We start from the raw sequence: 16,588 nt of genomic DNA, 5'->3' as shown, positions 1-16,588 counted from the left end.
AAGTTTCCTACTTTTTATGTTCTATGATATTTTTTGATCAGATGCGTAGTTCTCGAGATATATTAAGATACTTAAAAGTTCCGAAGCCGCACCAACATAATAGAGATACAGAAACACCGTGGCCCCTTTCTTTGAGATAACTCTGCACTAGTGCGAGCCGCAAATGCCATTTCCAGCTTAGCTGTGCAGAAGAAGAATAACAAGAAGAAGAAATATCTCGAAATATGTCCGTCAGGCCCCTTCCCTTGAGATAAATCTGCAAATATCTCGGAAACGAAGCGAGCTATGGCAAAATGTTAAGAGACCTTTTCTGTAGAGAATTATGTTTCCTACAATTTATGTTCTATGATATTTTTTGATCAGAAGCGTAGTTTTCGAGATATATCGAGATATTTAAAAGTTCCGAAGCCGCACCAACATAATAGAGATACAGAAACACCGTGGCCCCTTTCTTTGAGATAACTCTGCACTAGTGCGAGCCGCAAATACCACTTCCAGCTTAGCTGTGCAGAAGAAGAACAACAAGAAGAAGAAATATCTCGAAATATGTCCGTCAGGCCCCTTCCCTTGAGAAAAAAATGTAAATATCTCGGAAACGAAGCGAGCTATGGCAAAATGTTAAGAGACCTTTTCTGTAGAGAATTATGTTTCCTACAATTTATGTTCTATGATATTTTTTGATCAGAAGCGTAGTTTTCGAGATATATCGAGATATTTAAAAGTTCCGAAGCCGCACCAACATAATAGAGATACAGAAACACCGTGGCCCCTTTCTTTGAGATAACTCTGCACTAGTGCGAGCTGCAAATGCCACTTCCAGCTTAGCTGTGCAGAAGAAGAACAACAAGAAGAAGAAATATCTCGAAATATGTCCGTCAGGCCCCTTCCCTTGAGATAAATCTGCAAATATCTCGGAAACGAAGCGAGCTATGGCAAAATGTTAAGAGACCTTTTTTGTAGAGAATTAAGTTTCCTACTTTTTATGTTCTATGATATTTTTTGATCAGATGCGTAGTTCTCGAGATATATCAAGATATTTAAAAGTTCCGAAGCCGCACCAACATAATAGAGATACAGAAACACCGTGGCCCCTTTCTTTGAGATAACTCTGCACTATTGCGAGCTGCAAATGCCACTTCCAGCTTAGCTGTGCAGAGGAAGAACAAGAAGAAGAAGAAGTATCTCGAAATATGTCCGTCAGGCCCGTTCCTTTGAGCTGAATCTGCAAATATCTCGGAATCGAAGCGAGCTATGGCAAAATGTTAAGAGACGTTTTTTGTAGAGAATTATGTTTCCTACAATTTATTTTCTATGATATTTTTTGATCAGAAGCGTAGTTTTCGAGATATATCGAGATATTTAAAAGTTCCGAAGCCGCACCAACATAATAGAGATACAGAAACACCGTGGCCCCTTTCTTTGAGATAACTCTGCACTAGTGCGAGCCGCAAATGCCACTTCCAGCTTAGCTGTGCAGAAGAAGAACAACAAGAAGAAGAAATATCTCGAAATATGTCCGACAGGCCCCTTCCCTTGAGATAAATCTGCAAATATCTCGGAAACGAAGCGAGCTATGGCGAAATGTTAAGAGACCTTTTTTGTAGAGAATTAAGTTTCCTACTTTTTATCTTCTATGATATTTTTTGATCAGATGCGTAGTTCTCGAAATATATCAAGATATTTAAAAGTTCCGAAGCCGCACGAACATAATAGAGATACAGAAACACCGTGGCCCCTCTCTTTGAGATAACTCTGCACTATTGCGAGCTGCAAATGCCACTTCCAGCTTAGCTGTGCTGAAGAAGAACAACAAGAAGAAGAAATATCTCGAAATATGTCCGTCACGCCCCTTCCCTTGAGATAAATCTGCAAATATCTCGGAAACGAAGCGAGCTATGGCAAAATGTTTAGAGACCTTTCTTGTAGAGAATTAAGTTTCCTACTTTTTATGTAGTATGATATTTTTTGATCAGATGCGTAGTTCTCGAGATATATCAAGATATTCAAAAGTTCCGAAGCCGCACCAACATAATAGAGATACAGAAACACCGTGGCCCCTTTCTTGGAGATAACTCTGCACTATTGCGCGCTGCAAATGCCACTTCCAGCTTAGCTGTGCAGAAGAAGAACAACAAAAAGAAGAAATATCTCGAAATATTTCCGTCAGGCCCCTTCCCTTGAGATAAATCTGCAAATATCTCGGAAACGAAGCGAGCTATGGCAAAATGTTAAGAGATCTTTTTTGTAGAGAATTAAGTTTCCCACTTTTCATGTTCTATGATATTTTTTGATCAGAGGCGTAGTTCTCGAGATATATCAAGATATTTAAAAGTTCCGAAGCCGCACCAACATAATAGAGATACAGAAACACCATGGCCCCTTTCTTTGAGATAACTCTGCACGATTGCGAGCTGGAAATGCCACTTCCAGTTTAGCTGTGCAGAAGAAGAACAACAAGAAGAAGAAATATCTCGAAATATGTCCATCAGGACCCTTCCCTTAAGATAAATCTGCAAATATCTCGGAAACGAAGCGAGCTATGGCAAAATGTTAAGAGACCTTTTTTGTAAAGAATTATGTTTCCTACAATTTATGTTCTATGATATTTTTTGATCAGAAGCGTAGTTTTCGAGATATATCGAGATATTTAAAAGTTCCGAAGCCGCACCAACATAATAGAGATACGTGGCCCCTTTCTTTGGGATAACTCTGCACTATTGCGAGCTGCAAATGCCACTTCCAGCTTAGCTGTGCAGAAGAAGAACAACAAGAAGAAGAAATATCTCGAAATATGTCCGTCATGCCACTTCCCTTGAGATAAATCTGCAAATATCTCGGAAACGAAGCGAGCTATGGCAAAATGTTAAGAGACCTTTTTTGTAGAGAATTAAGTTTCCTACTTTTTATGTTCGATGATATTTTTTGATCAGATGCGTAGTTCTCGAGATATATCAAGATATTTAAAAGTTCCGAAGCTGCACCAACATAATAGAGGTACAGAAACACCGTGGCCTCTTTCTTTGAGATAACTCTGCACTATTGCGAGCTGCAAATGCCACTTCGAGCTTAGCTGTGCAGAAGAAGAACAACAAGAAGAAGAAATATCTCGAAATATGTCCGTCAGACCCCTTCCCTTGAGATGAATCTGCAAATATCTCGGAAACGAAGCGAGCTATGGCAAAATGTTAAGAGACCTTTTTTGTAGAGAATAATGTTTCCTACAATTTACGTTCTATGATATTTTTTGATCAGAAGCGTAGTTCTCGAGATATATCAAGATATTTAAAAGTTCCGAAGCCGCACCAACATAATAGAGATACAGAAACACCGTGGCCCCTTTCTTTGAGATAACTCTGCACTAGTGCGAGCCGCAAATGCCACTTACAGCTTAGCTGTGCAGAAGAAGAACAACAAGAAGAAGAAATATCTCGAAATATGTCCGTCAGGCCCCTTCCCTTGAGATAAATATGCAAATATCTCGGAAACGAAGCGAGCTATGGCAAAATGTTAAGAGACCGTTGTTGTAGAGAATTAAGTTTCCCACTTTTTATGTTCTATGATATTTTTTGATCAGACGCGTAGTTCTCGAGATATATCAAGATATTTAAAAGTTCCGAAGCCGCACCAACATAATAGAGATACAGAAACACCGTGGCCCCTTTCTTTGAGATAACTCTGCACTAGTGCGAGCCGCAAATGCCACTTCCAGCTTAGCTGTGCAGAAGAAGAACAACAAGAAGAAGAAATATCTCGAAATATGTCCGTCAGGCCCCTTCCCTTGAGATAAATATGCAAATATCTCGGAAACGAAGCGAGCTGTGGCAAAATGTAAGAGACCGTTGTTGTAGAGAATTAAGTTTCCTACTTTTTATGTTCTATGATATTTTTTGATCAGATGCGTAGTTCTCGATATATATCAAGATATTTAAAAGTTCCGAAGCCGCACCAACATAATAGAGATACAGAAACACCGTGGCCCCTTTCTTTGAGATAACTCTGCACTAGTGCGAGCCGCAAATGCCACTTCCAGCTTAGCTGTGCAGAAGAAGAACAACAAGAAGAAGAAATATCTCGAAATATGTCCGTCAGGCCCCTTCCCTTGAGATAAATCTGCAAATATCTCGGAAACGAAGAGAGCTATGGCAAAATGTTAAGAGACCTTTTTTGTAGAGAATTAAGTTTCCTACTTTTTATGTTCTATGATATTTTTTGATCAGAGGCGTAGTTCTCGAGATATATCAAGATATTTAAAAGTTCCGAAGCCGCACCAACATAATAGAGATACAGAAACACCATGGCCCCTTTCTTTGAGATAACTCTGCACGATTGCGAGCTGGAAATGCCACTTCCAGTTTAGCTGTGCAGAAGAAGAACAACAAGAAGAAGAAATATCTCGAAATATGTCCATCAGGACCCTTCCCTTAAGATAAATCTGCAAATATCTCGGAAACGAAGCGAGCTATGGCAAAATGTTAAGAGACCTTTTTTGTAAAGAATTATGTTTCCTACAATTTATGTTCTATGATATTTTTTGATCAGAAGCGTAGTTTTCGAGATATATCGAGATATTTAAAAGTTCCGAAGCCGCACCAACATAATAGAGATACGTGGCCCCTTTCTTTGGGATAACTCTGCACTATTGCGAGCTGCAAATGCCACTTCCAGCTTAGCTGTGCAGAAGAAGAACAACAAGAAGAAGAAATATCTCGAAATATGTCCGTCAGGCCCCTTCCCTTGAGATAAATATGCAAATATCTCGGAAACGAAGCGAGCTATGGCAAAATGTTAAGAGACCTTTTTTGTAGAGAATTATGTTTCCTACAATTTATGTTCTATGATATTTTTTGATCAGAAGCGTAGTTTTCGAGATATATCGAGATATTTAAAAGTTCCGAAGCCGCACCAACATAATAGAGATACAGAAACACCGTGGCCCCTTTCTTTGAGATAACTCTGCACTAGTGCGAGCCGCAAATGCCACTTCCAGCTTAGCTGTGCAGAAGAAGAACAACAAGAAGAAGAAATATCTCGAAATATGTCCGTCAGGCCCCTTCCCTTGAGATAAATATGCAAATATCTCGGAAACGAAGCGAGCTATGGCAAAATGTTAAGAGACCTTTTTTGTAGAGAATTAAGTTTCCTACTTTTTATGTTCTATGATATTTTTTGATCAGATGCTTAGTTCTCGAGATATATCAAGATATTTAAAAGTTCCGAAGCCGCACCAACATAATAGAGATACAGAAACACCGTGGCCCCTTTCTGTGAGATAACTCTGCAATATTGCGAGCTGCAAATGCCACTTCCAGCTTAGCTGTGCAGAGGAAGAACAACAAGAAGAAGAAATATCTCGAAATATGTCCGTCAGGCCAGTTCCTTTGAGCTGAGTCTGCAAATATCTCGGAAACGAAGCGAGCTATGGCAAAATGTTAAGAGACCTTTTTTGTAGAGAATTAAGTTTCCTACTTTTTATGTTCGATGATATTTTTTGATCAGATGCGTAGTTCTCGAGATATATCAAGATATTTAAAAGTTCCGAAGCTGCACCAACATAATAGAGGTACAGAAACACCGTGGCCTCTTTCTTTGAGATAACTCTGCACTATTGCGAGCTGCAAATGCCACTTCGAGCTTAGCTGTGCAGAAGAAGAACAACAAGAAGAAGAAATATCTCGAAATTTGTCCGTCAGACCCCTTCCCTTGAGATGAATCTGCAAATATCTCGGAAACGAAGCGAGCTATGGCAAAATGTTAAGAGACCTTTTTTGTAGAGAATTATGTTTCCTACAATTTATGTTCTATGATATTTTTTGATCAGAAGCGTAGTTTTCGAGATATATCGAGATATTTAAAAGTTCCGAAGCCGCACCAACATAATAGAGATACAGAAACACCGTGGCCCCTTTCTTTGAGATAACTCTGCACTAGTGCGAGCCGCAAATGCCACTTCCAGCTTAGCTGTGCAGAAGAAGAACAACAAGAAGAAGAAATATCTCGAAATATATCCGTCAGGCCCCTTCCCTTGAGATAAATCTGCAAATATCTCGGAAACGAAGCGAGCTATGGCAAAATGTTAAGAGACCTTTTTTGTAGAGAATTAAGTTTCCTACTTTTTATGTTCTATGATATTTTTTGATCAGATGCGTAGTTCTCGAGATATATCAAGATATTTAAAAGTTCCGAAGCCGCACCAACATAATAGAGATACAGAAACACCGTGGCCCCTTTCTTTGAGATAACTCTGCACTATTGCGAGCTGGAAATGCCACTTCCAGTTTAGCTGTGCAGAAGAAGAACAACAAGAAGAAGAAATATCTCGAAATATGTCCGTTAGGCCCCTTCCCTTGAGATAAATCTGCAAATATCTCGGAAACGAAGCGAGCTATGGCAAAATGTTAAGAGACCTTTTTTGTAGAGAATTAAGTTTCCTACTTTTTATGTTCTATGATATTTTTTGATCAGAAGCGTAGTTTTCGAGATATATCGAGATATTTAAAAGTTCCGAAGCCGCACCAACATAATAGAGATACAGAAACACCGTGGCCCCTTTCTTTGAGATAACTCTGCACTAGTGCGAGCCGCAAATGCCACTTCCAGCTTAGCTGTGCAGAAGAAGAACAACAAGAAGAAGAAATATCTCGAAATATGTCCGTCAGGCCCCTTCCCTTGAGATAAATATGCAAATGTCTCGGAAACGAAGCGAGCTATGGCAAAATGTTAAGAGACCTTTTTTGTAGAGAATTAAGTTTCCTACCTTCTATGTTCTATGATATTTTTTGATCAGATGCGTAGTTCTCGAGATATATCAAGATATTTAAAAGTTCCGAAGCCGCACCAACATAATAGAGATACAGAAACACCGTGGCCCCTTTCTTTGAGATAACTCTGCACTATTGCGAGCTGCAAATGCCACTTCCAGCTTAGCTGTGTAGAGGAAGAACAACAAGAAGAAGGAATATCTCGAAATATGTCCGTCAGGCCCCTTCCCTTGAGATATATCTGCAAATATCTCGGAAACGAAGCGAGCTATGGCAAAATGTTAAGAGACCTTTTTTGTAGAGAATTATGTTTCCTACAATTTATGTTCTATGATATTTTTTGATCAGAAGCGTAGTTTTCGAGATATATCGAGATATTTAAAAGTTCCGAAGCCGCACCAACATAATAGAGATACAGAAACACCGTGGCCCCTTTCTTTGAGATAACTCTGCACTAGTGCGAGCGGCAAATGCCACTTCCAGCTTAGCTGTGCAGAAGAAGAACAACAAGAAGAAGAAATATCTCGAAATATGTCCGTCAGGCCCCTTCCCTTGAGATAAATATGCAAATATCTCGGAAACGAAGCGAGCTATGGCAAAATGTTAAGAGACCTTTTTTGTAGAGAATTGAGTTTCCTACTTTTTATGTTCTATGATATTTTTTGATCAGATACGTAGTTCTCGAGATATATCAAGATATTTAAAAGTTCCGAAGCCGCACCAACATAATAGAGATACAGAAACACCGTGGCCCCTTTCTTTGAGATAACTCTGCACTAGTGCGAGCTGCAAATGCCACTTCCAGCTTAGCTGTGCAGAAGAAGAACAACAAGAAGAAGAAATATCTCGAAATATGTCCGTCAGGCCCCTTCCCTTGAGCTGAATCTGCAAATATCTCGGAATCGAAGCGAGCTATGGCAAAATGTTAAGAGACGTTTTTTGTAGAGAATTATGTTTCCTACAATTTATTTTCTATGATATTTTTTGATCAGAAGCGTAGTTTTCGAGATATATCGAGATATTTAAAAGTTCCGAAGCCGCACCAACATAATAGAGATACAGAAACACCGTGGCCCCTTTCTTTGAGATAACTCTGCACTAGTGCGAGCCGCAAATGCCACTTCCAGCTTAGCTGTGCAGAAGAAGAACAACAAGAAGAAGAAATATCTCGAAATATGTCCGACAGGCCCCTTCCCTTGAGATAAATCTGCAAATATCTCGGAAACGAAGCGAGCTATGGCGAAATGTTAAGAGACCTTTTTTGTAGAGAATTAAGTTTCCTACTTTTTATCTTCTATGATATTTTTTGATCAGATGCGTAGTTCTCGAAATATATCAAGATATTTAAAAGTTCCGAAGCCGCACGAACATAATAGAGATACAGAAACACCGTGGCCCCTCTCTTTGAGATAACTCTGCACTATTGCGAGCTGCAAATGCCACTTCCAGCTTAGCTGTGCAGAAGAAGAACAACAAGAAGAAGAAATATCTCGAAATATGTCCGTCACGCCCCTTCCCTTGAGATAAATCTGCAAATATCTCGGAAACGAAGCGAGCTATGGCAAAATGTTTAGAGACCTTTCTTGTAGAGAATTAAGTTTCCTACTTTTTATGTAGTATGATATTTTTTGATCAGATGCGTAGTTCTCGAGATATATCAAGATATTCAAAAGTTCCGAAGCCGCACCAACATAATAGAGATACAGAAACACCGTGGCCCCTTTCTTGGAGATAACTCTGCACTATTGCGCGCTGCAAATGCCACTTCCAGCTTAGCTGTGCAGAAGAAGAACAACAAAAAGAAGAAATATCTCGAAATATTTCCGTCAGGCCCCTTCCCTTGAGATAAATCTGCAAATATCTCGGAAACGAAGCGAGCTATGGCAAAATGTTAAGAGATCTTTTTTGTAGAGAATTAAGTTTCCCACTTTTTATGTTCTATGATATTTTTTGATCAGAGGCGTAGTTCTCGAGATATATCAAGATATTTAAAAGTTCCGAAGCCGCACCAACATAATAGAGATACAGAAACACCATGGCCCCTTTCTTTGAGATAACTCTGCACGATTGCGAGCTGGAAATGCCACTTCCAGTTTAGCTGTGCAGAAGAAGAACAACAAGAAGAAGAAATATCTCGAAATATGTCCATCAGGACCCTTCCCTTAAGATAAATCTGCAAATATCTCGGAAACGAAGCGAGCTATGGCAAAATGTTAAGAGACCTTTTTTGTAAAGAATTATGTTTCCTACAATTTATGTTCTATGATATTTTTTGATCAGAAGCGTAGTTTTCGAGATATATCGAGATATTTAAAAGTTCCGAAGCCGCACCAACATAATAGAGATACGTGGCCCCTTTCTTTGGGATAACTCTGCACTATTGCGAGCTGCAAATGCCACTTCCAGCTTAGCTGTGCAGAAGAAGAACAACAAGAAGAAGAAATATCTCGAAATATGTCCGTCAGGCCACTTCCCTTGAGATAAATCTGCAAATATCTCGGAAACGAAGCGAGCTATGGCAAAATGTTAAGAGACCTTTTTTGTAGAGAATTAAGTTTCCTACTTTTTATGTTCGATGATATTTTTTGATCAGATGCGTAGTTCTCGAGATATATCAAGATATTTAAAAGTTCCGAAGCTGCACCAACATAATAGAGGTACAGAAACACCGTGGCCTCTTTCTTTGAGATAACTCTGCACTATTGCGAGCTGCAAATGCCACTTCGAGCTTAGCTGTGCAGAAGAAGAACAACAAGAAGAAGAAATATCTCGAAATATGTCCGTCAGACCCCTTCCCTTGAGATGAATCTGCAAATATCTCGGAAACGAAGCGAGCTATGGCAAAATGTTAAGAGACCTTTTTTGTAGAGAATAATGTTTCCTACAATTTACGTTCTATGATATTTTTTGATCAGAAGCGTAGTTCTCGAGATATATCAAGATATTTAAAAGTTCCGAAGCCGCACCAACATAATAGAGATACAGAAACACCGTGGCCCCTTTCTTTGAGATAACTCTGCACTATTGCGAGCTGCAAATGCCACTTCCAGCTTAGCTGTGCAGAGGAAGAACAACAAGAAGAAGAAATATCTCGAAATATGTCCGTCAGGCCCCTTCCCTTGAGATAAATCTGCAAATATCTCGGAAACGAAGCGAGCTATGGCAAAATGTTAAGAGATCTTTTCTGTAGAGAATTAAGTTTCCTACTTTTTATGTTGTATGATATTTTTTGATCAGATGCGTAGTTCTCGAGATATATCAAGATATTTAAAAGTTCCGAAGCCGCACCAACATAATAGAGATACAGAAACACCGTGGCCCCTTTCTTTGAGATAACTCTGCACTATTGCGAGCTGCAAATGCCACTTCCAGCTTAGCTGTGCAGAGGAAGAACAAGAAGAAGAAGAAGTATCTCGAAATATGTCCGTCAGGCCCGTTCCTTTGAGCTGAATCTGCAAATATCTCGGAATCGAAGCGAGCTATGGCAAAATGTTAAGAGACCTTTTTTGTAGAGAATTAAGTTTCCTACTTTTTATGTTCTATGATATTTTTTGATCAGATGCGTAGTTCTCGAGATATATCAAGATATTTAAAAGTTCCGAAGCCGCACCAACATAATAGAGATACAGAAACACCGTGGCCCCTTTCTTTGAGATAACTCTGCACTATTGCGAGCTGCAAATGCCACTTCCAGCTTAGCTGTGCAGAGGAAGAACAAGAAGAAGAAGAAGTATCTCGAAATATGTCCGTCAGGCCCGTTCCTTTGAGCTGAATCTGCAAATATCTCGGAATCGAAGCGAGCTATGGCAAAATGTTAAGAGACGTTTTTTGTAGAGAATTATGTTTCCTACAATTTATTTTCTATGATATTTTTTGATCAGAAGCGTAGTTTTCGAGATATATCGAGATATTTAAAAGTTCCGAAGCCGCACCAACATAATAGAGATACAGAAACACCGTGGCCCCTTTCTTTGAGATAACTCTGCACTAGTGCGAGCCGCAAATGCCACTTCCAGCTTAGCTGTGCAGAAGAAGAACAACAAGAAGAAGAAATATCTCGAAATATGTCCGACAGGCCCCTTCCCTTGAGATAAATCTGCAAATATCTCGGAAACGAAGCGAGCTATGGCGAAATGTTAAGAGACCTTTTTTGTAGAGAATTAAGTTTCCTACTTTTTATCTTCTATGATATTTTTTGATCAGATGCGTAGTTCTCGAAATATATCAAGATATTTAAAAGTTCCGAAGCCGCACGAACATAATAGAGATACAGAAACACCGTGGCCCCTCTCTTTGAGATAACTCTGCACTATTGCGAGCTGCAAATGCCACTTCCAGCTTAGCTGTGCAGAAGAAGAACAACAAGAAGAAGAAATATCTCGAAATATGTCCGTCACGCCCCTTCCCTTGAGATAAATCTGCAAATATCTCGGAAACGAAGCGAGCTATGGCAAAATGTTTAGAGACCTTTCTTGTAGAGAATTAAGTTTCCTACTTTTTATGTTGTATGATATTTTTTGATCAGAAGCGTAGTTTTCGAGATATATCGAGATATTTAAAAGTTCCGAAGCCGCACCAACATAATAGAGATACGTGGCCCCTTTCTTTGGGATAACTCTGCACTATCGCGAGCTGCAAATGCCACTTCCAGCTTAGCTGTGCAGAAGAAGAACAACAAGAAGAAGAAATATCTCGAAATATGTCCGTCAGGCCACTTCCCTTGAGATAAATCTGCAAATATCTCGGAAACGAAGCGAGCTATGGCAAAATGTTAAGAGACCTTTTTTGTAGAGAATTATGTTTCCTACAATTTATGTTCTATGATATTTTTTGATCAGAAGCGTAGTTTTCGAGATATATCGAGATATTTAAAAGTTCCGAAGCCGCACCAACATAATAGAGATACAGAAACACCGTGGCCCCTTTCTTTGAGATAACTCTGCACTAGTGCGAGCCGCAAATGCCACTTCCAGCTTAGCTGTGCAGAAGAAGAACAACAAGAAGAAGAAATATCTCGAAATATGTCCGTCAGGCCTCTTCCCTTGAGATAAATATGCAAATATCTCGGAAACGAAGCGAGCTGTGGCAAAATGTTAAGAGACCGTTGTGGTAGAGAATTAAGTTTCCTACTTTTTATGTTCTATGATATTTTTTGATCAGACGCGTAGTTCTCGAGATATATCAAGATATTTAAAAGTTCCGTAGCCGCACCAACATAATAGAGATACAGAAACACCGTGGCCTCTTTCTGTGAGATAACTCTGCAATATTCCGAGCTGCAAATGCCACTTCCAGCTTAGCTGTGCAGAGGAAGAACAACAAGAAGAAGAAATATCTCGAAATATGTCCGTCAGGCCAGTTCCTTTGAGCTGAATATGCAAATATCTCGGAAACGAAGCGAGCTATGGCAAAATGTTAAGAGAGCTTTTTTGTAGAGAATTAAGTTTCCTACTTTTTATGTTCTATGATATTTTTTGATCAGATGCGTAGTTCTCGAGATATATCAAGATATTTAAAAGTTCCGAAGCCGCACCAACATAATAGAGATACAGAAACACCGTGGCCCCTTTCTTTGAGATAACTCTGCACTAGTGCGAGCCGCAAATGCCACTTCCAGCTTAGCTGTGCAGAAGAAGAACAACAAGAAGAAGAAATATCTCGAAATATGTCCGTCAGGCCCCTTCCCTTGAGATAAATATGCAAATATCTCGGAAACGAAGCGAGCTGTGGCAAAATGTTAAGAGACCTTTTTTGTAGAGAATTAAGTTTCCTACTTTTTATGTTCTATGATATTTTTTGATCAGATGCGTAGTTCTCGAGATATATCAAGATATTTAAAAGTCCCGAAGCCGCACCAACATAATAGAGATACAGAAACACCGTGGCCCCTTTCTTTGAGATAACTCTGCACTAGTGCGAGCCGCAAATGCCACTTCCAGCTTAGCTGTGCAGAAGAAGAACAACAAGAAGAAGAAATATCTCGAAATATATCCGTCAGGCCCCTTCCCTTGAGATAAATCTGCAAATATCTCGGAAACGAAGCGAGCTATGGCAAAATGTTAAGAGACCTTTTTTGTAGAGAATTAAGTTTCCTACTTTTTATGTTCTATGATATTTTTTGATCAGATGCGTAGTTCTCGAGATATATCAAGATATTTAAAAGTTCCGAAGCCGCACCAACATAATAGAGATACAGAAACACCGTGGCCCCTTTCTTTGAGATAACTCTGCACTATTGCGAGCTGGAAATGCCACTTCCAGTTTAGCTGTGCAGAAGAAGAACAACAAGAAGAAGAAATATCTCGAAATATGTCCGTTAGGCCCCTTCCCTTGAGATAAATCTGCAAATATCTCGGAAACGAAGCGAGCTATGGCAAAATGTTAAGAGACCTTTTTTGTAGAGAATTAAGTTTCCTACTTTTTATGTTCTATGATATTTTTTGATCAGAAGCGTAGTTTTCGAGATATATCGAGATATTTAAAAGTTCCGAAGCCGCACCAACATAATAGAGATACAGAAACACCGTGGCCCCTTTCTTTGAGATAACTCTGCACTAGTGCGAGCCGCAAATGCCACTTCCAGCTTAGCTGTGCAGAAGAAGAACAACAAGAAGAAGAAATATCTCGAAATATGTCCGTCAGGCCCCTTCCCTTGAGATAAATATGCAAATATCTCGGAAACGAAGCGAGCTATGGCAAAATGTTAAGAGACCTTTTTTGTAGAGAATTAAGTTTCCTACCTTCTATGTTCTATGATATTTTTTGATCAGATGCGTAGTTCTCGAGATATATCAAGATATTTAAAAGTTCCGAAGCCGCACCAACATAATAGAGATACAGAAACACCGTGGCCCCTTTCTTTGAGATAACTCTGCACTATTGCGAGCTGCAAATGCCACTTCCAGCTTAGCTGTGTAGAGGAAGAACAACAAGAAGAAGGAATATCTCGAAATATGTCCGTCAGGCCCCTTCCCTTGAGATATATCTGCAAATATCTCGGAAACGAAGCGAGCTATGGCAAAATGTTAAGAGACCTTTTTTGTAGAGAATTATGTTTCCTACAATTTATGTTCTATGATATTTTTTGATCAGAAGCGTAGTTTTCGAGATATATCGAGATATTTAAAAGTTCCGAAGCCGCACCAACATAATAGAGATACAGAAACACCGTGGCCCCTTTCTTTGAGATAACTCTGCACTAGTGCGAGCCGCAAATGCCACTTCCAGCTTAGCTGTGCAGAAGAAGAACAACAAGAAGAAGAAATATCTCGAAATATGTCCGTCAGGCCCCTTCCCTTGAGATAAATATGCAAATATCTCGGAAACGAAGCGAGCTATGGCAAAATGTTAAGAGACCTTTTTTGTAGAGAATTAAGTTTCCTACTTTTTATGTTCTATGATATTTTTTGATCAGATACGTAGTTCTCGAGATATATCAAGATATTTAAAAGTTCCGAAGCCGCACCAACATAATAGAGATACAGAAACACCGTGGCCCCTTTCTTTGAGATAACTCTGCACTATTGCGAGCTGGAAATGCCACTTCCAGTTTAGCTGTGCAGAAGAAGAACAACAAGAAGAAGAAATATCTCGAAATATGTCCGTTAGGCCCCTTCCCTTGAGATAAATCTGCAAATATCTCGGAAACAAAGCGAGCTATGGCAAAATGTTAAGAGACCTTTTTTGTAGAGAATTAAGTTTCCTACTTTTTATGGTCTATGATATTTTTTGATCAGAAGCGTAGTTTTCGAGATATATCGAGATATTTAAAAGTTCCGAAGCCGCACCAACATAATAGAGATACAGAAACACCGTGGCCCCTTTCTTTGAGATAACTCTGCACTAGTGCGAGCCGCAAATGCCACTTCCAGCTTAGCTGTGCAGAAGAAGAACAACAAGAAGCAGAAATATCTCGAAATATGTCCGTCAGGCCCCTTCCCTTGAGATAAATATGCAAATATCTCGGAAACAAAGCGAGCTATGGCAAAATGTTAAGAGACCTTTTTTGTAGAGAATTAAGTTTCCTACTTTTTATGGTCTATGATATTTTTTGATCAGAAGCGTAGTTTTCGAGATATATCGAGATATTTAAAAGTTCCGAAGCCGCACCAACATAATAGAGATACAGAAACACCGTGGCCCCTTTCTTTGAGATAACTCTGCACTAGTGCGAGCCGCAAATGCCACGTCCAGCTTAGCTGTGCAGAAGAAGAACAACAAGAAGCAGAAATATCTCGAAATATGTCCGTCAGGCCCCTTCCCTTGAGATAAATATGCAAATATCTCGGAAACGAAGCGAGCTATGGCAAAATGTTAAGAGACCATTTTTGTAGAGAATTAAGTTTCCTACTTTTTATGTTCTATGATATTTTTTGATCAGATGCGTAGTTCTCGAGATATATCAAGATATTTAAAAGTTCCGAAGCCGCACCAACATAATAGAGATACAGAAACACCGTGGCCCCTTTCTTTGAGATAACTCTGCACTAGTGCGAGCCGCAAATGCCACTTCCAGCTTAGCTGTGCAGAAGAAGAACAACAAGAAGAAGAAATATCTCGAAATATGTCCGTCAGGCCCCTTCCCTTGAGATATATCTGCAAATATCTCGGAAACGAAGCGAGCTATGGCAAAATGTTAAGAGACCTTTTTTGTAGAGAATTATGTTTCCTACAATTTATGTTCTATGATATTTTTTGATCAGAAGCGTAGTTTTCGAGATATATCGAGATATTTAAAAGTTCCGAAGCCGCACCAACATAATAGAGATACAGAAACACCGTGGCCCCTTTCTTTGAGATAACTCTGCACTAGTGCGAGCCGCAAATGCCACGTCCAGCTTAGCTGTGCAGAAGAAGAACAACAAGAAGAAGAAATATCTCGAAATATGTCCGTCAGGCCCCTTCCCTTGAGATAAATATGCAAATATCTCGGAAACGAAGCGAGCTATGGCAAAATGTTAAGAGACCTTTTTTGTAGAGAATTAAGTTTCCTAGTTTTTATGTTCTATGATATTTTTTGATCAGATGCGTAGTTCTCGAGATATATCAAGATATTTCAAAGTTCCGAAGCCGCACCAACATAATAGAGATACAGAAACACCGTGGCCCCTTTCTTTGAGATAACTCTGCACTATTGCGAGCTGCAAATGCCACTTCCAGCTTAGCTGTGCAGAGGAAGAACAACAAGAAGAAGAAATATCTCGAAATATGTCCGTCAGGCCAGTTCCTTTGAGCTCAATCTGCAAATATCTCGGAAACGAAGCGAGCTATGGCAAAATGTTAAGAGACCGTTTTTGTAGAGAATTAAGTTTCCTACTTTTTATGTTCTATGATATTTTTTGATGAGACGCGTAGTTCTCGAGATATATCAAGATATTTAAAAGTTCCGAACCCGCACCAATATAATAGAGATACAGAAACACCGTGGCCCCTTTCTTTGAGATAACTCTGCACTATTGCGAGCTGCAAATGCCACTTCCAGCTTAGCTGTGCAGAAGGAGAACAACAAGAAGAAGAAATATCTCGAAATATGTCCGTCAGGCCCCTTCCCTTGGGATAAATCTGCAAATATCTCGGAAACGAAGCGAGCTATGGCAAAATGTTAAGAGACCTTTTTTGTAGAGAATTATGTTTCCTACAATTTATGTTCTATGATATTTTTTGATCAGAAGCGTAGTTTTCGAGATACATCGAGATATTTAAAAGTTCCGAAGCCGCACCAACATAATAGAGATACAGAAACACCGTGGCCCCTTTCTTTGAGATAACTCTGCACTAGTGCGAGCCGCAAATGCCACTTCCAGCTTAGCTGTGCAGAAGAAGAACAACAA

This window comes from Osmia lignaria, unplaced genomic scaffold (genome assembly GCF_051020975.1).
Source record: "Osmia lignaria lignaria isolate PbOS001 unplaced genomic scaffold, iyOsmLign1 scaffold0002, whole genome shotgun sequence".
Classification (NCBI taxonomy): domain Eukaryota; kingdom Metazoa; phylum Arthropoda; class Insecta; order Hymenoptera; family Megachilidae; genus Osmia; species Osmia lignaria.
This window is presented reverse-complemented; position numbering follows the sequence as displayed.